This window comes from Pseudophryne corroboree, chromosome 12 (genome assembly GCF_028390025.1).
Source record: "Pseudophryne corroboree isolate aPseCor3 chromosome 12, aPseCor3.hap2, whole genome shotgun sequence".
Taxonomy (NCBI): Eukaryota; Metazoa; Chordata; class Amphibia; order Anura; family Myobatrachidae; genus Pseudophryne; species Pseudophryne corroboree.
In genome coordinates this window covers 48546662-48570503 of record NC_086455.1, presented here as the reverse complement: position 1 = coordinate 48570503, position 23842 = coordinate 48546662, and the positions used below count along the sequence as shown (strand labels likewise).

The 23842-nt window shown below is 47.3% G+C and overlaps 1 protein-coding gene across 1 annotated transcript in view; it reads right to left on the bottom strand.

Annotated features, from left to right (window-relative positions):
- ARHGAP5 (Rho GTPase activating protein 5) overlaps window positions 1–23842 on the bottom strand; it is a 157079-nt gene that overhangs the window by 49334 nt on the left and 83903 nt on the right. The window lies entirely within an intron of this gene.

Below are 23842 nucleotides of genomic sequence, written 5' to 3'. Positions count from 1 at the left end.
TTACCGCTATAAAAATAGACTTTTTAAAAAGCACTCTAACTTCCATGGTTTCTTTGCTCAGTTGTGCCTAGTAACGGATAAAAAGCACTTGCTGGATATAGCTACCACTGAAACAGAACATAATAGTTACAGTACATGTAAGTTAGCATATTTTAGGAATAACAGAGCAATGAGCTGACAAACTAGGTAAGGCACTGATAGGTGGCGAGGTTGGGTAACTCACTGTGTCTTGACGGGCAAGTGGAAGTGAGTCACGGGGAGGGGAAGACAATTCATCACTCAGTGGGACTGTACCCAATGAGTGGTGAGCACACAGAATCAGAGTCGAATGGGACCAAGACACGGGGGACAAGGAGGACTGGAAGCAAGGAAAGTTCTGGGGAGGATCATGAGGAAGGAGGGCCCTGCCCGTGAGAGCTTATTTACCAGTGAGCTGTAGGAAAATGAAACCTCTGCAAAAAGACTTCATGGCCCTTTCAAAGTGGCTAAATTATACCGCCACAATTATTCAATCTGTATCGTATTAGACAAAGGGAGAATCAAATAAATAGGTGTATTGTAACAGATAAAAGGGCTTTATTCAAGACTTTTTTTTTTCTTGCTAAAAATGTGGAAACCAGCGTTTCCACATTTTTAATGTAACCCAATTATCTTCTCCGTTAACACCCATCTCGCTAAATATCGCACAGTAGGGAACAATCCATTGCTCTCTATTGTGATTTAACGTTTTACGCTATTCAGCAAGCATCCAAACGTTCCCGATAAATCTTTACTCTATATAATGAATATAAAGTAAGGCATTATATGAAGAAATTCCTTAAATCTCACGAAAACAGCAGAGACAGAGGGAAAATTTCCCACAAGTCCCTGCAGGATCTTGAAACGAGCGGCAAGTGTATGCCCAGCTCCAGCCTCCCAAAAGTGTCTAAATTGAATAAAATGTGTACACGGGCTTCATAGTAGTCTGTATACATTTATATTTATGTGGTTGATGCATAAAATGTAAATCTATACAGACTAATATAAAGCCTATGTACACATTTTAATTAATTTATACACTTTTGGGAGACTGGACATACACTTGGTGCTTGTCACACTGCAGACTTAAGGTTATATTTACTAAAGTGCTGTGTGCTTTTTTAGAAGTGGAGATGTTGCCCATAACAACCAATCACATTCTGCTCATCATTTATCTAGCAACCTTCTAGGAGAGAATAGCAAGAATCTCACTGGTTGTCATGGTCAACATCTCATTTATAAAAACCACCACTTTAGTTAAATATACCCCTTAACGCGAATGGGAGATTATTCACATTGTTAAGTGCCTAACTGAGCATGCACAGAACCAGAAAGATGTTGTCGTTTTAGGATTTTCAAAACCAAAACCTTCTAGAACTTTACGTGAACAGCATGTTACTGCAATTGCTTTTCCTTTGAACTTTAATGCTGAATAGCTGAGGAAAAAATAAGAATTTACTTACCGATAATTCTATTTCTCATAGTCCGTAGTGGATGCTGGGGACTCCGAAAGGACCATGGGGGGATAGCGGCTCCGCAGGAGACTGGGCACAAAGTAAAAGCTTTAGGACTAGCTGGTGTGCACTGGCTCCTCCCCCCATGACCCTCCTCCAAGCCTCAGTTAGGATACCGTGCCCAGACAAGCGTACACAATAAGGAAGGATTTTTGAATCCCGGGTAAGACTCATACCAGCCACACCAATCACACCGTACAACTTGTGATCTGAACCCAGTTAACAGCATGATAACAGAAGGAGCCTCTGAAAAGATGGCTCACAACAACAATAACCCGATTTTTGTAACAATAACTATGTACAAGTAATGCAGACAATCCGCACTTGGGATGGGCGCCCAGCATCCACTACGGACTATGAGAAATAGAATTATCGGTAAGTAAATTCTTATTTTCTCTAACGTCCTAGTGGATGCTGGGGACTCCGAAAGGACCATGGGGATTATACCAAAGCTCCCAAACGGGCGGGAGAGTGCGGATGACTCTGCAGCACCGAATGAGAGAACTCCAGGTCCTCCTCAGCCAGGGTATCAAATTTGTAGAATTTAGCAAACGTGTTTGCCCCTGACCAAGTAGCTGCTCGGCAAAGTTGTAAAGCCGAGACCCCTCGGGCAGCCGCCCAAGATGAGCCCACTTTCCTTGTGGAATGGGCTTTTACCGATTTAGGCTGTGGCAGGCCTGCCACAGAATGTGCAAGCTGAATTGTACTACAAATCCAACGAGCAATCGTCTGCTTAGAAGCAGGAGCACCCAGCTTGTTGGGTGCATACAGGATAAACAGCGAATCAGATTTCCTGACTCCAGCCGTCCTGGAAACATATTTTCAGGGCCCTGACTACGTCCAGCAACTTGGAATCCTCCAACTCCCTAGTAGCCGCAGGCACCACAATAGGCTGGTTTAAGTGAAATGCTGAAACCACCTTAGGGAGAAATTGAGGGCGAGTCCTCAATTCTGCCCTGTCCGTATGAAAAATTAGGTAAGGGCTTTTATAGGATAAAGCCGCCAATTCTGAGACACGCCTGGCTGAAGCCAGGGCTAACAGCATTACCACTTTCCATGCGAGATATTTTAAGTCCACAGTGGTGAGTGGTTCAAACCAATGTGATTTTAGGAATCCCAAAACTACATTGAGATCCCAAGGTGCCACTGGAGGCACAAAAGGAGGCTGTATATGCAGTACTCCCTTGACAAACGTCTGAACTTCAGGAACAGAAGCCAGTTCTTTTTGGAAGAATATTGACAGGGCCGAAATTTGAACCTTAATGGACCCTAATTTGAGGCCCATAGACAGTCCTGTTTGCAGGAAATGCAGGAAACGACCCAGTTGAAATTCCTCTGTAGGGCCTTCCTGGCCTCGCACCACGCAACATATTTACGCCAAATACGGTGATAATGTTGTATGGTTACATCCTTCCTGGCTTTGATCAGGGTAGGGATGACTTCATCCGGAATGCCTTTTTCCTTCAGGATCCGGCGTTCAACCGCCATGCCGTCAAACGCAGCCGCGGTAAGTCTTGGAACAGACATGGTCCCTGCTGGAGCAGGTCCTTTCTTAGAGGTAGAGGCCACGGGTCTTCCGTGAGCATCTCTTGAATTTCCGGGTACCAAGTCCTTCTTGGCCAATCCGGAGCCACGAGTATAGTCTTTACTCCTCTCCTTCTTATGATTCTCAGTACTTTTGGTATGAGAGGAAGAGGAGGGAACACATACACTGACTGGTACACCCACGGTGTTACCAGAGCGTCCACAGCTATTGCCTGAGGGTCCCTTGACCTGGCGCAATATCTGTCCAGTTTTTTGTTGAGGCGGGACGCCATCATGTCCACCTTTGGTTTTTCCCAACGGTTCACAATCATGTGGAAGACTTCTGGGTGAAGTCCCCACTCCCCCGGGTGAAGATCGTGTCTGCTGAGGAAGTCTGCTTCCCAGTTGTCCACTCCCGGAATGAACACTGCTGACAGTGCTATCACATGGTTTTCCGCCCAGCGAAGAATCCTTGCCACTTCCGTCATTGCCCTCCTGCTTCTTGTGCCGCCCTGTCTGTTTACGTGGGCGACTGCCGTGATGTTGTCCGACTGGATCAACACCGGCTGACCCTGAAGCAGAGGTCTTGCCTGACTTAGGGCATTGTAAATGGCCCTTAGTTCCAGGATATTTATGTGAAGTGACGTTTCCATGCTTGACCACAAGCCCTGGAAATTTCTTCCCTGTGTGACTGCTCCCCAGCCCCTCAGGCTGGCATCCGTGGTCACCAGGACCCAATCCTGAATGCCGAATCTGCGGCCCTCTAGGAGATGAGCACTCTGTAACCACCACAGGAGAGACACCCTTGTCCTTGGAGACAGGGTTATCCGCTGATGCATTTGAAGATGCGATCCGGACCATTTGTCCAGCAGATCCCACTGAAAAGTTCTTGCGTGGAATCTGCCGAATGGAATCGCTTCGTAAGAAGCCACCATCTTTCCCAGGACCCTTGTGCATTGATGTACTGACACATGGCCTGGTCTTAGGAGGTTCCTGACTAGGTCGGATAACTCCTTGGCTTTCTCCTCCGGGAGAAACACCTTTTTCTGTACTATGTCCAGAATCATCCCTAGGAACAGCAGACGTGTCGTCGGAATCAGCTGCGATTTTGGAATATTTAGAATCCATCCGTGCTGTCGTAGTACTACTTGAGATAGTGCTACTCCGACCTCTAACTGTTCTCTGGACCTTGCCCTTATCAGGAGGTCGTCCAAGTAAGGGATAATTAAGACGCCTTTTCTTCGAAGAAGAATCATCATTTCGGCCATTACCTTGGTAAAGACCCGGGGTGCCGTGGACAATCCAAACGGCAGCGTCTGAAACTGATAGTGACAGTTCTGTACCACAAACCTGAGGTACCCTTGGTGAGAAGGGCAAATTGGGACATAGAGGTAAGCATCCTTGATGTCCAGAGACACCATATAGTCCCCTTCTTCCAGGTTCGCTATCACTGCTCTGAGTGACTCCATCTTGAACTTGAACCTTTTTATGTAAGTGTTCAAGGATTTCAGATTTAAAATGGGTCTCACCGAGCCGTCCGGCTTCGGTACCACAAACAGCGTGGAATAATACCCCTTTCCCTGTTGTAGGAGGGGTACCTTGATTATCACCTGCTGGGAATACAGCTTGTGAATGGCTTCCAATACCGCCTCCCTGTCGGGGGGAGACGTTGGTAAAGCAGACTTCAGGAACCGGCGAGGGGGAGACGTCTCGAATTCCAATTTGTACCCCTGAGATACTACCTGCAGGATCCAGGGGTCCACTTGCGAGTGAGCCCACTGCGCGCTGAAATTCTTGAGACGGGCCCCCACCGTGCCTGAGTCCGCTTGTAAGGCCCCAGCGTCATGCTGAGGACTTGGCAGAAGCGGGGGAGGGCTTCTGTTCGTGGGAAGAGGCTGTTTGCTGCAGTCTTTTTCCCCTTCCTCTGCCCCGGGGCAGATATGAGTGGCCTTTTGCCCGCTTGCCCTTATGGGGACGAAAGGACTGAGCCTGAAAAGACGGTATCTTTTTCTGCTGCGAGGTGACTTGGGGTAAAAAGGTGGATTTTCCAGCCGTTGCCGTGGCCACCAGGTCCGATAGACCGACCCCAAATAACTCCTCCCCTTTATACGGCAATACTTCCATATGCCGTTTGGAATCCGCATCCCCTGACCACTGTCGCGTCCATAATCCTCTTCTGGCAGAAATGGACATCGCACTTACTCTTGATGCCAGAGTGCAAATATCCCTCTGTGCATCTCGCATATATAGAAATGCATCCTTTAAATGCTCTATAGTCAATAATATATTGTCCCTGTCCAGGGTATCAATATTTTCAGTCAGGGAATCCGACCAAGCCACCCCAGCACTGCACATCCAGGCTGAGGCGATTGCTGGTCGCAGTATAATACCAGTATGTGTGTATATACTTTTAAGGATATTTTCCAGCTTCCTATCAGCTGGTTCCTTGAGGGCGGCCGTATCAGGAGACGGTAACGCCACTTGTTTTGATAAGCGCGTGAGCGCCTTATCTACGCTAGGGGGTGTTTCCCAACGCGCCCTAACCTCTGGCGGGAAAGGGTATAATGCCAATAATTTTTTAGAAATTAGCAGTTTTTTATCGGGGGAAACCCACGCTTCATCACACACCTCATTTAATTCATCTGATTCAGGAAAAACTACGGGTAGTTTTTTCACACCCCACATAATACCCTTTTTTGTGGTACTTGTAGTATCAGAAATGTTCAAAACCTCCTTCATTGCCGTGATCATGTAACGTGTGGCCCTACTGGAAAATACGTTTGTTTCCTCACCGTCGACACTGGAGTCAGTGTCCGTGTCAGTGTCTGTATCGACCTGAGGTAACGGGCGTTTTATAGCCCCTGACGGTGTTTGAGACGCCTGTACAGGTATTAACTGATTTTCCGGCTGTCTCATGTCGTCAACAGTCTTTTGTAAAGTGCCGACACTATCACGTAATTCTTTCCATAAGACCATCCAGTCAGGTGTCGACTCCCTAGGGGATGACATCACTAACACAGGCAATTGCTCCGCCTCCACACCATTTTCCTCCTCATACATGTCGACACAGCGTACCGACACAGCACACACACAGGGAATGCTCTGACAGAGGACAGGACCCCACTAGCCCTTTGGGGAGACAGAGGGAGAGTTTGCCAGCACACACCAGAGCGCTATATATATACAGGGATAACCTTATATAAGTGTTTTTCCCTAATATAGCTGCTGTATATATTAATATGCCAATTTAGTGCCCCCCCTCTCTTGTTTTACCCTGTTTCTGTAGTGCAGGACTGCAGGGGAGAGTCAGGGAGCCTTCCTCCAACGGAGCTGTGAGGAAAAAATGGCGCTTGTGTGCGGAGGAGATAGGCTCCGCCCCTTTTTTGGCGGCCTTTCTCCCGCTTTTTTGTGGAAAACTGGCAGGGGTTAAATATATCCATATAGCCCAGGAGCTATATGTGATTTATTTTTAGCCATTTAAGGTATTTTCATTGCGTCCCAGGGCGCCCCCCCCCAGCGCCCTGCACCCTCAGTGACCGGAGTGTGAAGTGTGCTGAGAGCAATGGCGCACAGCTGCGGTGCTGTGCGCTACCTTATTGAAGACAGGACGTCTTCTGCCGCCGATTTTCCGGACCTTCACTCTTCTGGCTCTGTAAGGGGGCCGGCGGCGCGGCTCCGGGACCCATCCATTGCTGGGCCTGTGATCGTCCCTCTGGAGCTAATGTCCAGTAGCCTAAGAAGCCCAATCCACTCTGCACGCAGGTGAGTTCGCTTCTTCTCCCCTTAGTCCCTCGATGCAGTGAGCCTGTTGCCAGCAGGTCTCACTGAAAATAAAAAAAACCTATTTAAACTTTTACTCTAAGCAGCTCAGGAGAGCCACCTAGATTGCACCCTTCTCGTTCGGGCACAAAATCTTAACTGAGGCTTGGAGGAGGGTCATGGGGGGAGGAGCCAGTGCACACCAGCTAGTCCTAAAGCTTTTACTTTGTGCCCAGTCTCCTGCGGAGCCGCTATCCCCCCATGGTCCTTTCGGAGTCCCCAGCATCCACTAGGACGTTAGAGAAATTAATGTGTCGATAATGCCCGATAATATTCCAGATTTTTGCTGAATACGGTCCAATGGGAGAACCAAATAAAGATGTGTAAATATCTATATCTGGCAGTCAGAGAACATACTAAAAACATACTGTGATGAAGGTGTAGGTACTGTACACACGCTTCAGTAACACTTAGGCTCTCATTCAGAGTTGATCGCTCGCAAGCTACTTTTAGCAGCCATGCAAACGCATAGTCGCCGCCCACGGGGGAGTGTATCTTCGCTTTGCAGGAGTGCGAACGCCTGTACAGCCGAGCGGCAGCAAACATATTTTGTACAGAACAAGACCAGCCCTTTAGTTCCTTATCCTGTGCGATGATTGCTGCGACGAAGGACCCGGTATTGACGTCAGATACCCGCCCGGTCACGCCTGCGTTTTTCCAAACACTCCCAGAAAATGGTCAGTTGCCACCCAGAAACGTCCTCTTTGTACTTTTACAACGCGACTGCACATTACAATGCATACGCATGCGCAGATTAGCCCCGTTCTGCCATAATCGTTGCGAAAATCCATAGCGAGCGATCGACTTGGAATGAGGGCCTTAGTCCGATGTCCTGCGGTAAAAATATTTACATTGCATCTAAAGCCTCTGAATAAACACATTATTACATATACTGCACTAGGAAACATTGTCTTCCTAGTACATTTATTAAAAGTGTGCTCACATATTAAAATGAAAAGCAAATGAAATAGCACTGTAAATAATGTCACTGCTTTAACAAGGTTAGTAATATCGCTGAAGCTTCATACGTCAACTAAAATGTACAGCTACATTAGGAAACTGGTGCGTAGTATCCAGGAGACATGTACCTTGTCATTACTCAGCGGTAGTTAAAAAGTGACTGCAGTGAGGAACGTATTCAAGTAAATCAAACCGTTCTATCAGGCAAGTAACCATCACTGCGCCATTATGGGTAACACATGCTGCCAGCACTTATTCTCCAAACGAACACACACTTTGGTTTGATTTATGCAGAAAAATAAAAATAAATATGAATAGAAAATTTAGGTCAAATTATACTCTTCTCTAAAACAGAAGGAAAATACAGTGATGATGTCAAGAACAATTTCAATCAGAAAGCCATTGTTTTTACCGAGCGCATTCACTGAAAAGCTGTCTGAAAGATGCGAGGGAGGACTACACGTGACGGGAAGGCCAGGTTGCGATACTCTGGAGCTCTCCAAGTTTTGAACATTTTTAAAGTCTTGGATAATGGCGTTCGTATTCATTTGCACACAGCCTGTACGGACTTCAGTGTTTAAAGGCGTAGTATTGTTCCCTCTCTTGTGAAAAATGCTGGCCCTACAGCTTTCTCTCAGGCCAAAGCTTAGACCTATGCATTTTCTTACACCATGTTTAGACAAATTCCACGTACAGCATACTGATGTCCGCAGGAGTCTGGTCATCTACTTAGTGTAAATATACAACTATAGAGTACAGTATGCCTAGCGCAGGCATTCCCAACCACCATCCTCAAGGCACACAGTGCAGGTTATAGTGACATCCAGGCTTCAACACAGAGGGGTAAATAAAAAAAAATGAGGTACTAATTATATCGGTATCCGGTCTATAGGTCGACCACTATTGGTCGACAGTAACTAGGTCGACAGGGTTTCTAGGTCATCAGGTCAAAAGGTCGACATGAGTTTTTCAAAATATTTTCTTTTTTAAAAACTTTTTCATTCTTTACGATCCACGTGGACTACGATTGGGAACGGTAACCTGTGCCGAGCGCAGCGGTAGCGAGGCACCTTGCTCGAAGCACGGCGAGCCATGAAAGGAGACGCGGTGCACTAATTCGGGTTGTACGGTGAAAATGACACCAAAAATAAGAATTTACTTACCGATAATTCTATTTCTCGGAGTCCGTAGTGGATGCTGGGGTTCCTGAAAGGACCATGGGGAATAGCAGCTCCGCAGGAGACAGGGCACAAAAAGTAAAGCTTTAGGATCAGGTGGTGTGCACTGGCTCCTCCCCCTATGACCCTCCTCCAAGCCAGTTAGGTACTGTGCCCGGACGAGCGTACACAATAAGGGAGGAATTATGAATCCCGGGTAAGACTCATACCAGCCACACCAATCACACCGTACAACTTGTGATCTAAACCCAGTTAACAGTATGATAACAGCGGAGCCTCTGAAAAGATGGCTCACAACAATAATAACCCGATTTTTGTAACTATGTACAAGTATTGCAGATAATCCGCACTTGGGATGGGCGCCCAGCATCCACTACGGACTCCGAGAAATAGAATTATCGGTAAGTAAATTCTTATTTTCTCTATCGTCCTAGTGGATGCTGGGGTTCCTGAAAGGACCATGGGGATTATACCAAAGCTCCCAAACGGGCGGGAGAGTGCGGATGACTCTGCAGCACCGAATGAGAGAACTCCAGGTCCTCTTTTGCCAGGATATCAAATTTGTAGAATTTTACAAACGTGTTCTCCCCTGACCACGTAGCTGCTCGGCAGAGTTGTAATGCCGAGACCTCTCGGGCAGCCGCCCAAGATGAGCCCACCTTCCTTGTGGAATGGGCCTTAACCGATTTAGACTGTGGCAGGCCTGCCTCAGAATGTGCAAGTTGAATTGTGTTACAAATCCAACGAGCAATCGCCTGCTTAGAAGCAGGCGCACCCAACTTGTTGGGTGCATACAGTATAAACAGCGAGTCAGATTTTCTGACTCCAGCTGTCCTGGAACATATTTTCAGGGCCCTGACAACTCCTAGCAACTTGGAGTCCTCCAAGTCCCTAGTAGGTGCAAGGCACCACAATAAGCTGGTTCAGGTGAAACACTGACACCACCTTAGGGAGAGAACTGGGGACGAGTCCGCAGCTCTGCCCTGTCCGAATGGACAAACAGATATGGGCTTTTTTGAGAAAAAACCACCAATTTGACACTCGCCTGGTCCAGGCCAGGGCCAAGAGCATGGTCACTTTTTATGTGAGATGCTTCAAATCCACATATTTGACTGGTTTTAAACCAATGTGATTTGAGGAATCCCAGAACTACGTTGAGATCCCACAGTGCCACTGGAGGCACAAAAAAGGGGTTTGTATATGCAATACTCCCTTGACAAACTTCTGGACTTCAGGAACTGAAGCCAATTCTTTCTGGAAGAAAATTTACAGGGCCGAATTTGAACCTTAATGGACCCCAATTTGAGGCCCATAGACACTCCTGTTTGCAGGAAATGCAGGAAACGACCGAGTTGAAATTTCTTTGTGGGGCCTTCCTGGCCTCACACCACGCAACATATTTTCGCCACACGTGGTGATAATGTTGTGCGGTCACCTCCTTTCTGGCTTTGACCAGGGTAGGAATGACCTCTTCCGGAATGCCTTTTTTCCCTTAGGATCCGGCTTTCCATCGCCATGCCGACAAACGCAGCTGCGGTAAGTCTTGGAACAGACATGGTACTTGCTGAAGCAAGTCCCTTCTTAGCGGCAGAGGCCATAAGACCTCTGTAAGCATCTCTTGAAGTTCCGGGTACCAAGTCCTTCTTGGCCAATCCGGAGCCATGAGTATAGTTCTTACTCCTCTACGTCTTATAATTCTCAGCACCTTAGGTATGAGAAGCAGAGGAGGGAACACATACACCGACTGGTACACCCACGGTGTTACCAGAACGTCCACATCTATTGCCTGAGGGTCTCTTGACCTGGCGCAATACCTGTCCCGTTTTTTGTTCAGACGGGACGCCATCATGTCCACCTTTGGTATTTCCCAACGGTTTACAATCATGTGGAAAAAACTTCTCAATGAAGTTTCCACTCTCCCGGGTGGAGGTCGTGCTGAGGAAGTCTGCTTCCCAGTTTCCATTCCCGGGATGAAAAACTGCTGACAGTGTTATCACATGATTTTCCGCCCAGCGAAAAGTCCTTGCAGTTTCTGCCATTGCCCTCCTGCTTCTTGTGTCGCCCTGTCTGTTTACGTGGGCGACTGCCGTGATGTTTTTCCCACTGGATCAATACCGGCTGACCTTGAAGCAGAGGTCTTGCTAAGCTTAGAGCATTATAAATTTACCCTTAGCTCCAGTATATTTATGTGGAGAAAAGTCTCCATACTTGATCACACTCCCTGGAAATTTTTTCCTTGTGTGACTGCTCCCCAGCCTCTCAGGCTGGGCTCCGTGGTTACCAGCATCCAATCCTGAATGCCGAATCTGCTGCCCTCTAGAAGATGAGCACTCTATAACCACCACAGGAGAGACACCCTTGTCCTTGGATATTGGGTTATCCGCTGATGCATCTGAAGATGCGATCCGGACCATTTGTCCAGCAGATCCCACTGAAAAGTTCTTACGTGAAATCTGCCGAATGGAATTGCTTCGTAGGAAGCCACCATTTTTACCAGGACCCTTGTGCAATGATGCACTGTTTTTAGGAGGTTCCTGACTTGCTCGGATAACTCCCTGGCTTTCTCTTCCGGGAGAAACACCTTTTTCTGGACTGTGTCCAGAATCATCCCTAGGCACAGCAGACGTGTCGTCGGGATCAGCTGCGATTTTGGAATATTTAGAATCCACCCGTGCTGATTGTAGCAGTATCCGAGATAGTGCTACTCCGACCTCCAACTGTTCCCTGGACTATGCCCCTATCAGGAGATCGTCCAAGTAAGGGATAATTAAGACGCCTTTTCTTCGAAGAAGAATCATCAATTCGGCCATTACCTTGGTAAAGACCCCAGGGTGCCGTGGACAATCCAAACGGCAGCGTCTGAAACTGATAGTGACAGTTCTGCACCACGAACCTGAGGTACCCTTAGTGAGAAGGGCAAATTTGGGACATAGAGGTAAGCATCCCTGATGTCCCGGGACACTATATAGTCCCCTTATTCCTGGTTCGTTATCACTGCTCTGAGTGACTTCATCTTAATTTGAACCTTTGTAAGTGTTCAAAAACAAATTTTTAGAATAAGTCTCACCTAGCCTTCTGGCTTCAGTACCACAATATAGTGTGGAATAATACCCCTTTTCTGTAGTAGGAGGGGTAATTTAATTATCACCTGCTGGGAATACAGCTTGTGAATTTTTTCCCATACTACCTCCTTGTCGGAGGGAGACTTGGTAAAGCAGACTTCAGGAGCCTGCGAAGGGGAAACGTCTCGACATTCCCATCTGTACCCCCGGGATACTACTTGTAGGATCCAGGGGTCCTGTACGGTCTCAGCACCATGCTGAGAACTTGTCAGACGCGGTGGAACGCTTCTGTTCCTGGGAATGGGCTGCCTGCTGCAGTCTTCTTCCCTTTCCTCTATCCCTGGGCAGATATGATCTTATAGGGACGAGAGGACTGAGGCTGAAAAGACGGTGTCTTTTTCTGCAGAGATGTGACTTAGGGTAAAAAACGGTGGATTTTCCAGCAGTTGCCGTGACCACCAGGTCCGATGGACCGACCCCAAACAAGTCCTCTTCCTGTATACGGCCGTACTGTGCCGTTTGGAATCTGCATCACCTGACCACTGTCGTGTCCATAACATCTTCTGGCAGTTATGGACATCGCGTTTATTCATGATGCCAGAGTGCAAATATCCCTCTGTGCATCTCGCATATATAGAAATGCTCTATAGTCAATAAAATACTGTCCCTGTCAAGGGTATCAATATTTTTAGTCAGGGAATCCGACCAAGCGACCCTAGCTCTGCACATCCAGGCTGAGGCGATCGCTGGCCGCAGTATAACACCAGTATGTGTGTATATACTTTTTATTATATTTTCCAGCCTTGTCAGCTGGTCCTTGAGGACGGCCCTATCTATAGACGGTACCGCCACTTGTTTTGATAAGCGTGTGAGCGCCTTATCCACCTTAAAGGGTGTTTCCCAACGCGCCCTAACTTCTGGCGGGAAAGGGTATACCGCCCATAATTTTCTATCGGGGGGAACCCACGCATCATCACACACTTTATTTAATTTATCTGATTCAGGAAAAACTATGGTAGTTTTTTCACATCCCACATAATACCCTCTTTTGTGGTACTTGTAGTATCAGAAATACGTAACACCTCCTTCATTGCCTTTAACGTGTGGCCCTAATAAGGAATACGTTTGTTTATTCACCGTCGACACTGGATTCAGTGTCCCTGTCTGTGTCTGTGTCGACCGACTAAAGTAAACGGGCGTTTTAAAACCCTTGACGGTGTTTTTGAGACGTCTGGACCGTACTAATTGTTTGTCGGCCGTCTCATGTCGTCAACCGACCTTGCAGCGTGTTGACATTATCACGTAATTTCCTAAATAAGCCATCCATTCCGGTGTCGACTCCCTAGAGAGTGACATCACCATTACAGGCAATTGCTCCGCCTCCTCACCAACATCGTCCTCCTACCTGTCGACACACACGTACCGACACACAGCACACACACAGGGAATGCTCTGATAGAGGACAGGACCCACTAGCCCTTTGGAGAGACAGAGGGAGAGTTTGCCAGCACACACCAAAAACGCTATAATTATATAGGGACAACCTTATATAAGTGTTTTCCCTTATAGCATCTTAATATATATATAAGCATATCGCCAAATTAGTGCCCCCCCTCTCTGTTTTAACCCTGTTTCTGTAGTGCAGTGCAGGGGAGAGCCTGGGAGCCTTCCCTCCAGCCTTTCTGTGAGGGAAAATGGCGCTGTGTGCTGAGGAGATAGGCCCCGCCCCTTTTTCGGCGGCCTCGTCTCCCGCTCTTAACGGATTCTGGCAGGGGTTAAATATCTCCATATAGCCTCCGGAGGCTATATGTGAGGTATTTTTAGCCAAAATAGGTATTCATTTGCCTCCCAGGGCGCCCCCCTCCCAGCGCCCTGCACCCTCAGTGACTGCCGTGTGAAGTGTGCTGAGAGGAAAATGGCGCACAGCTGCAGTGCTGTGCGCTACCTTTAGAAGACTGAGGAGTCTTCTGCCGCCGATTCTGGACCTCTTCTTACTTCAGCATCTGCAAGGGGCCCGGCGGCAAGGCTCCGGTGACCATCCAGGCTGTACCTGTGATCGTCCCTCTGGAGCTGATGTCCAGTAGCCAAGAAGCCAATCCATCCTGCACGCAGGTGAGTTCACTTCTTCTCCCCTAAGTCCCTCGTTGCAGTGATCCTGTTGCCAGCAGGACTCACTGTAAAATAAAAAACCTAAGCTAAACTTTCCTAAGCAGCTCTTTAGGAGAGCCACCTAGATTGCACCCTTCTCGGCCGGGCACAAAAATCTAACTGGCTTGGAGGAGGGTCATAGGGGGAGGAGCCAGTGCACACCACCTGATCCTAAAGCTTTACTTTTTGTGCCCTGTCTCCTGCGGAGCCGCTATTCCCCATGGTCCTTTCAGGAACCCCAGCATCCACTAGGACGATAGAGAAAAAAGATTTAAAAATTAATGTCGACCTAGAGACCCTGTCGACCTAGTTACTGTCGACCAATAGTGTTCGACCTAAGTGTGCTGAAGCCTGGATAGCACTAAAACCTGGACTGTTCGTCTGCCTTGAGGACCGGCGGTTGGGAATGCCTGGCCTAGAGTTTTGAAGTAACTGCATTTTGGAAACAGAGAATATAATGAATGTTTATTTTCTGCCGTTTTGTGGAACAGTAGTATATAACAGCGGTAGGCAATATGCAGAGCTCCAGCTGCTGTGGTAGTGCACATCCCGGTACGCCATGTCAGTTATGCTGTTAGGGCATTCAGATTTGGGGCAGGGTATGCAGGGATGTGTAGTTCCACTGCACCTGGGTGTCAGACGTTGGCTGCCCTGGTATAGAAAATGCCTATGCTCAGACGGTCCGATTTTAAGTTGGGAACAATGCAATAAAAAAACCTCGGAAAAACCATGATGGGACAAAAATGGGCAAATGGGACAAAAATAAAAGGGGCTTAAGTACAAAATCTCGGGTTGGAAACTCAAATGCTTGTGATCATGTTTATACCAGATATTTAAAAGGGCAATGCTTTTACTAGCAAGACAAGGCCTTACTCAAATCTAAACTGCAGCGTACAAATAAATCAGCCAGTATTTATCCTGCATACCAAAAATTAAAATAAACAAATGTATATGCCCCCCATTGCTACATGGTGTGTCCAAGTGCAGAGTTTATCTTTTTCTTTTGGCTTTACTGCAAAACATCACACAACCTACCAATACTACTAATGGAAAGGCATTTAATTATTTGATCAGTCAGCAATATCTCCCCTATAGTAGATTCAGTCTAGGCCAGCGGTTCCCAAAGTCGGTCCTCAAGGATCACCAACACTTCATGTTTTCCAGGTAACCCTGCAGGTGCACAGGTGTATTCATTACTCACTGACACATTTTAAAAGATCCACACGTGGAACAAATTATTTTACTTGTGATTCTTTTTTGAGACCTGGAAAACGTGAACTATTAGGGGAGTCCACTGGTCTAGACTCAAGGTCAGGCCTGGCCAACCTTGAGGACAGAGTTTGGAAACCACTGGTCTAGACTATAGGTCAGGCCTGGCCAACCTGTGGCTCTCCAGATGTTGTGAAACTACACATCCCAGCATGCCCTGCCACAGTTTTAGCATTCCATAGTAGCAAAACTGTGGCAAGGCATGCTGGGACTTGTAGTTTCAAAACAGCTGGAGAGCCACAGGTTGGCCATGCCTGCTCCAGATCTTCACATGGTGTAATTTAAAGCTGGGTACACACTAGCACAGTGGTTTTCAAAAGCAGACCTCAGGGCACCCCAACGGTTTAGGCTGTAAGTTTATCCATGCTTGGCCACAGGTGACTTAGGGGGTCATTCAGATCTGGTCGCTGAGCAGTGATTTTTGCAGTCCTACAATCAGATAGTTGCCACCTACAGGGGGAGTGTATTTTCGCTGTGCAAGTGTGCGATCGCATGTGTAGCGGAGCTATTCAAACCTATTTTGTGCAGTCTCTGCGCAGCCCAGGAGTTACTTATCCTGTGCAATTGAATCCTACTGATCGGGAACGGAGCTGACATCAGATCAGACACCCTCCCTGAGAACGCTTCAGCCCGTCTTGTGTTTTTCCGGACCCTCCCTGAAACCGGTCAGATGCCACTCACAAACGGCCTCTTCCTGTCAATCTCCTTGTGATCGTCCGTGCGAACAGATTCTTTGCACCATCCCGTCGCAGGGCGCCGATGCCCACTGCAGCCGTGCGGTGCGCGCACAGCAGCGATCAGATCTGAATGACCACCTTAATTAGCACCTCAGTCAAGTTGATTTAACCATCTGTGCTGAGGTACGGATATACATAAAACCTGGACCGCGCGTTTGAGAACCTCTGCACTAGAGCAATGTGTACCTGGCCGACATATCGGAACCTGGGTACATATTGAGTGATGTTAATGACGGATGTCCTTCATTAGCGATATTGTCAGGTCTGATATGTAGCACATCAAACCTTGGCAACGTTGCTAGCGACCATGGGCAACTGCATATCCCAATATGCGCCGTGTGAGCAATATGTTTGTCCGAATAGCCGTATCGGTCAGTGCGTACCCAGCATAACCAATTTGTTTTGCCAGTTTAATACTGCACAAGAAAAGTTAAATAATAAAAAGTTATTTTACTGCATCTTTCGGAACAAACACATGCGCGGGACTGTTACAAACAGCTTAGAGGGTAAGACTGAAGAAAAAAATGTGTTCTACAATGGCTGCTGGGCGCCTGAACGGCAGAAGAATTGAATTCCTGCCAACAATTGAATTGTGACAATAGTTTGTGCGTCTAAATAGTCCTGTATTTCGACTGCCGGGATCCCGTCCTTCGGGAAATTAACTATATCCCGCCAGACAAACTACTGGACTGGGAGACTGTCAGTCCATAGGTGTAGTTTGCCTACAAAACACAGCTACACTAACTCTAGGGTTAAGCAGAGGGACTTCATGTGATGTAAGTATACATAAACCTAGAAATGTATACTGTATTACTATCTGGAGTCAGTCTTTACTAACACTGCTACAACATGGCGCTATGCTGTATATATAACATTTCAGCATTACTATTTTTGCAAGTTAAAAGTCAATTACAGGATCTATATATCTAAAATGGATATATATCTATAAAATAAATATGTATATATATAAACAAATACACATAGGAATTTAAGTTCCACTTATGGCCATACATTCCTTGTATGGACATGCAATAGCTGGCTGAGGATGTCTGTCTTTGGTCACATTTCCATTTGTTTGTTCCCTAGGGCACAGTTTCTCTTCAGGGCATGTAAAAATGAAAAGCCATTAGTGGGAAACAGATTGCCAAGCATACTGATAGATTACAGAATGAAATCAATGTACCACTTTGTTCTTTGATGCAAACATGCAAAATAGGAACATATAGGGGGAATGCAATTACTGGCGAACATGCGTTTTCGCTGTAAAAAGATGCAAAATGATCACAATTCACTGTAAAGTGATGAGGAGAAGTATTTTTCTCTAACGTCCTAGTGGATGCTGGGGACTCCGTAAGGACCATGGGGAATAGACGGGCTCCGCAGGAGACTGGGCACTCCAAGAAAGATTTAGTACTACTGGTGTGCACTGGCTCCTCCCTCTATGCCCCTCCTCCAGACCACAGTTAGAATCTGTGCCCGGACAGAGCTGGGTGCATTTTAGTGAGCTCTCCTGAGCTTGCTAATAAGAAAGTATTTTAGTTAGGTTTTTTATTTTCAGAGAGCTTCTGCTGGCAACAGACTCTCTGCTACGTGGGACTGAGGGCAGAGAAGCAAACCTACTAACTGCGGCTAGGTTGCGCTTCTTAGGCTACTGGACACCATTAGCTCCAGAGGGATCGAACACAGGAACCTAACCTTGGTCGTCCGTTCCCGGAGCCGCGCCGCCGTCCCCCTCGCAGAGCCAGAAGACAGAAGCCGGCGGGTGAAGCAAGAAGACGTCAAAATCGGCGGCAGAAGACTCCTGTCTTCATATGAGGTAGCGCACAGCACTACAGCTGTGCGCCATTGCGCCCACACTAACCCACACACTCCGGTCACTGTAGGGTGCAGGGCGCAGGGGGGGGCGCCCTGGGCAGCAATTAAGTACCTCCTGGCAAAAGCAGCATATATACAGTTGGACACTATTCTATGCATGAGCCCCCGCCATTAATTTTACACAAAATCGCGGGAGAAGCCCGCCGCTGAGGGGGCGGGGCCTTCTTCCTCAGCACTCACCAGCGCCATTTTCTCTCCACAGCTCCGCTGAGAGGAAGCTCCCCAGGCTCTCCCTTGCAGAAGCATGATAGAGAGGGGGAAAAAGAGAAGGGGAGGGGGGGCACATAAATTTGGCGTAAAAACAATATATACAGCAGCTACTGGGTTAACACTAAGTTACTGTGTGATTCCTGGGTCATACAGCGCTGGGGTGTGTGCTGGCATACTCTCTCTCTGTCTCTCCAAAGGGCCTTGTGGGGGAACTGTCTTCAAATAGAGCATCCCCTGTGTGTGTGGTGTGTCGGTACGTGTGTGTCGACATGTCTGAGGTAAAAGGCTCCCCTAAGGAGGAGATAGAGCAAATATGTGTGTGAGAGGGTGTCTCCGTCGACAACGCCGACACCTGTTTGGATATGTGTAAGTGCTAAGGTGAATTTATTGCACAAAAGATTAGAGAACAGACAGGAAATCTACCCATGTCTGTCCCTATGTCACAGAGACCTTCAGAGTCTCACAATGCTCACTATCCAAAATAATAAACACTGATATCGACACGGAGTTTGACTCCAGTGTCGACTACGATAATGCAAAGTTACAGCCAAAATGGCTGAAAGGTATTCAATATATGATTATTTTAATAAAAGATGATTTGCATATCACTGATGACTCATTTGTCCCTGACACAAGGGTACACATGTTAAGGGGAAGAAAGCTAAGGTAAATTTCCCTCCTCTCATGAGGAAAAAGAGCGGGAATCTCCAGACAAGAGACTGCAGCTTCCCACAAAAAAATTCTCAGGCAGTATCCTTTCCCCACTAGGGCCAGGATATGATGGGAATCTTCCCCTAGGGTGTCACGTTTGCCCAGAAGGCAGCACTAGCTATTCTCAGGGATCCTGCAGATAGCGTGCACATTCTAGTACACTACTCAGACCGGCGATTGTGTCGGCATGGGTTTATAGCGCTGTGGCAGCGTGGACAGGTACCTTATCAGCAGAGATTGAGACCCTAGTATGCATATAGATATATATATATATGTATATATAGAGAGATATATATTTTAAAGATGCTGTCTTAAGAGATAGGTATATATATATATATATATATATATATATATATAAAACATGCCCAAAGAGACATGAGTATACTGGGTCCTAGAGTCAAAGCTATGTCGATTTCTGCTTGACGTGTCCTGTAGAATATGCAATGGACAGATTATGCCGACTTAAGAGGCATATGGAAGGCTGAGGATTGTGTGGAGAAGGGTTCTCGGACTTGGTCTCCACAGCTATAGCTGGTAATTCTGATATTTTGCTTTATATTCCTGCACAGCCTAGGAAAGCACGACATTATCAAATGCAGCCTTTCGGATAAAGAAACAAGAAAGTCCGAGGTGCGTCCTTTCTTGCCAGAGGCGGGGGCAGAGGAAAGAAGCTGCAGAACACAGCTAGTTCCCAGGAACAGAAGTCCTCCCCGGCCTCTACAAAAATCCACCGCATGTCGCTGGGGCTCCACAGGCGGAGCAAGGCCCGGTGTGAGCACGCCTTCGTAAGATCAGCCACAAGTGGGTTCACTGCCTGTTAGATCCCTGGGCAATAGATATTGTGTCTCAGGGATACAAGCTGGACTTTGAGAAGATGCCCCCTCACCGACGGCCCTGCCGGCTTCCCCCCACGAGAGGGAAACAGTGTTAACTGTAATTCACAAATTGTATCTTCAACAGGTGGTGGTCAAGGTTCCCCTCCTTCAACAAGGAGGGGGTTATTATTCGACCATGTTGTAGTCCCGAAACCAGACTGTTCGGTCGGACCCATATTGAATTTAAAATCCCTGAACATATACCTGAAAAGGTTCAAGTTCAAGATGGAATCGCTAAGAGCGGTTATTGCAAGCCTGAAAGGGGGAGATTTTATGGTGACTCGGGACATAAAGGATGCATACCTTCATGTCCCCATTTATCCACCTCATCAGGCGTACCTCAGAATTGCGGTGCGGGATTGTCATTACCAATTTCAGACGTTGCCGTTTGGTCTCTCCACGGCCTTGAGAATATTCAGCAAGGTAATGGCGGAAATGATGGTGGTCCTGCAGAAGCAAGGTGTCACTATTATCACGTACTTGGACGATCTCCTCATAAAAGCGAGATCAAGAGAGCAGTTGCTGAACAGCGTATCACTTTCTCTGGAAGTGTAACGGCAACAAGGCTGGATTCTATATATTCCAAAGTCGCAGTTGGTTCTTACAGCTCATCTGCCTCTCCTAGGCATGATCCTAGACACAGACCAGAAAAGGGTTTATCTCCCGATAGAGAGAGCTCAGGAGCTCGTGACACTGGTCAGGAATCTATTAAAACCAAAACAGGTGTCAGTGCATCACTGCACTCGAGTCCTGGGAAGGAGGGTGGCATCATACGAGGCCATTCCCTTCGGCAGGTTCCATACGAGGACCTTCCAATAGGACTTACTGGACAAGTGGTCCGGATCACATCTTCAGATGCATCGGTTAATCACCCTATCCCCCAGAGCCAGGGTGTCTCTCCTGTGGTGGCTGCAGAGTGCTCACCTTCTCGAAGGTCGCAGATTCGGCATTCAGGACTGGGTCCTGGTGACCACGGATGCAAGCCTCCGAGGGTGGGGGGCAGTCACACAGGGAAGAAATTTCCAAGGGCTGTGGTCAGGGCAGGAGACTTGCCTTCACATCAATATCCTGGAACTAAGGGCCATATACAACGCCCTAAGTCAAGCGGAGACCCTGCTTCGCGACCAACCGGTTCTGATTCAATCAGACAATATCACTGCAGTGGCTCATGTAAACCGCCAAGGCGGCACAAGGAGCAGGGTGGCGATGGTAGAAGCCACCAGAATTCTTCGCTGGGCGGAGAATCACGTAAGCGCACTGTCAGCAGTGTTCATTCCGGGAGTGGACAACTGGGAAGCAGACTTCCTCGGCAGGCACGACCTCCACCCAGGAGAGTGGGGACTTCATCAAGAAGTCTTCGCGCAGATTGTAGGTCGGTGGGAACTGCCACAGGTGGACATGATGGCATCCCGCCTCAACAAAAAGCTACAGAGGTATTGCGCCAGGTCAAGAGACTCTCAGGCGATAGCTGTAGACACACTGGTGACACCGTGGATGTTCCAGTCGGTTTGTGTGTTTCCTCCTCTTCCTCTCTTATAAGGAAAAGAGGAGTGAGAACAATGCTCATTGTTCCGGATTGGCCAAGAAGGACTTGGTATCCAGAGTTGTAAGAAATGCTCATAGAGGACCCATGGCCTCTGCCTCTAGGGCAGGATCTGTTGCAGCAGGGACCTTGTATGTTCCAAGACTTACCGCAGCTGCGTTTGACGGCATGGCGGTTGGACGCCGGATCCTAGTAGAAAAGAGGGATTCCAGATGAGGTTATTCCTACGCTGATAAGGGCTAGGAAGGACGTGACGGCTAAACATTATCACTGTATACGGCGAAAAATATGTTGCTGGGTATGAGGCCAGGAATGCCTCTACAGAGGAATTCCAGCTGGGCCGTTTCCTTCACTTCCTACAGTCGGGAGTGACTTTGGGCCTAGAATTGGGGTCCATTAAGGTCCAGATTTCGGCCCTATCCATTTTCTTTCAAAAGGAGTTGACTTCTCTACCTGAAGTTCAGACGTTTGTGAAGGGAGTGCTGCATATTCAGCCCCCTTTTGTGCCTCCAGTGGCACCTTGGGATCTTAACGTGGTGTTGAGTTTCCTGAAATCTCACTGGTTTGAGCCGCTTAAGACCGTGGAGTTAAAATATCTCACGTGGAAGGTGGTCATGCTCTTGGCTTTAGTTTCAGCTAGGCGTGTGTCAGAATTGGCGGCTTTGTCATGTAAAATGTTTAAAGAAAAATAACCCAGCGCAAGCTGATAATATTTTGATATCTGCAGCCTCTAAAAGTGGGTGTGCTCGTCCCACTAAAAAGCAAAAGAAATCTAAGAAGTTCCTTTTCCCAAAAAAATGGAAAAAAGAAAGTTGAGGCGCCGATATGAAAATATAATAAACAAACAAACCATACAACAGTGTATAAGTAATGATTTATTTTAGCTATAAAACTATTTGTATGTATAAAGTACCGGCCGGTAGGTATAAACAAATTAATACAATCCTTAAAATAAAACAATTTAAAACAAGTGCATTCCTGTATCTGAAAGGCTACACTCCAAGATATCCTTTGTAGTAAACATGTATCAAAATGCTCACAAAAAATATATATATATATGTATAAATGTCCAACTTCGTAATTAAAGATACACTTCCCGTCCGCTGGTGGCAGTTCCTTTATATGCGGACATATCTGGAAGTCCGTGAAGTAATTTATAGTACAAGGTTGGTTTATGTGATACTCAGGGTGGAATATTGATTTGCTCAAAGTCTTATATTGTGGAGCAGTCTCTTAATGATTGTAACCCAGAAATGTGCACGCTGTAAGCAGTCTTTGTATCGCTATACAGCAAGAGGGGCACTCTTATCCTTCGTGCAGATATTAGTTAACTGAGTGATGGGAAAACTAGACGGCAAGGATTTTTATTAACAAGAAGTGTTAATCATGTGCTCACCTCGTCCTCCACACTGGTCAGACTGCCGCTTCCAAATTAGGTCTGACCAGTGTGGAGGACGAGGTGAGCACATTAACCTATTAACAATATGAACCTTGAGGGAGGCCAGACGCAGGCCTAAATCTAGGCCCTGCTGTAGAAAAGCCAAAAGTTTGGCTGTACTAAACTTGGAAGCGTCATAATGGTTAGATGCGCACCAAACAAAGTAGGAATGCCAGACCCAATGGTAAATCCGAGCAGAGGCTGGTTTCCGTGCCCGCAACATAGTTTTAATGACATCTTCAGAAAAACCCTTAGCTCTTAAGACGGAAGCTTCAAAAGCCAGGCCGTCACAGACACAGGAGCCCTGAACGAGGAGGTCTGGGCGTTGTGGAAGTAGAAGTGGACGCTCTGACGATAGGCCTTGCAGGTCTGAGAACCAGTGCCGTCTGGGCCACGCCAGAGCTATGAGAAGCAGATTTCCTTTTTCTTGCTTGAACTTCCGAATTACCCTGGGCAGGAGTGACACCGGAGGGAACACATACGGGAGCCGAAACCTCCACGGCACTGCCAGCGCATCCACGAATGCTGCTTGAGGATCCCTTGTTCTTGCTCCGAAGACAGAAACCTTGCGATTGTGTCGAGACGCCATCAGATCCACATTTGGAAGACCCCACCTTTCCACGAGGAGTTGAAACACTTCTGGATGGAGACCCCACTCGCCGGCATGCACGTCCTGTCGACTGAGAAAGTCCGCCTCCCAATTCAGGACTCCCGGAATGAATATTGCCGATATTGCCGGTAGATGGCGTTCTGCCCAACGTAGAATCCGTGAGGCTTCCTTCATTGCCAAACGGCTTCGAGTGCCGCCTTGATGATTTATGTAAGCCACTGTGGTGGCATTGTCCGACTGTACTTGAACAGGACGGTTCTGAATCAAATGCTGGGCTAGGTTCAACGCACTTAAGACTGCCCGCAATTCAAGAATGTTGATCGAGAGGAGAGATTCCTCCTTGGTCCACCG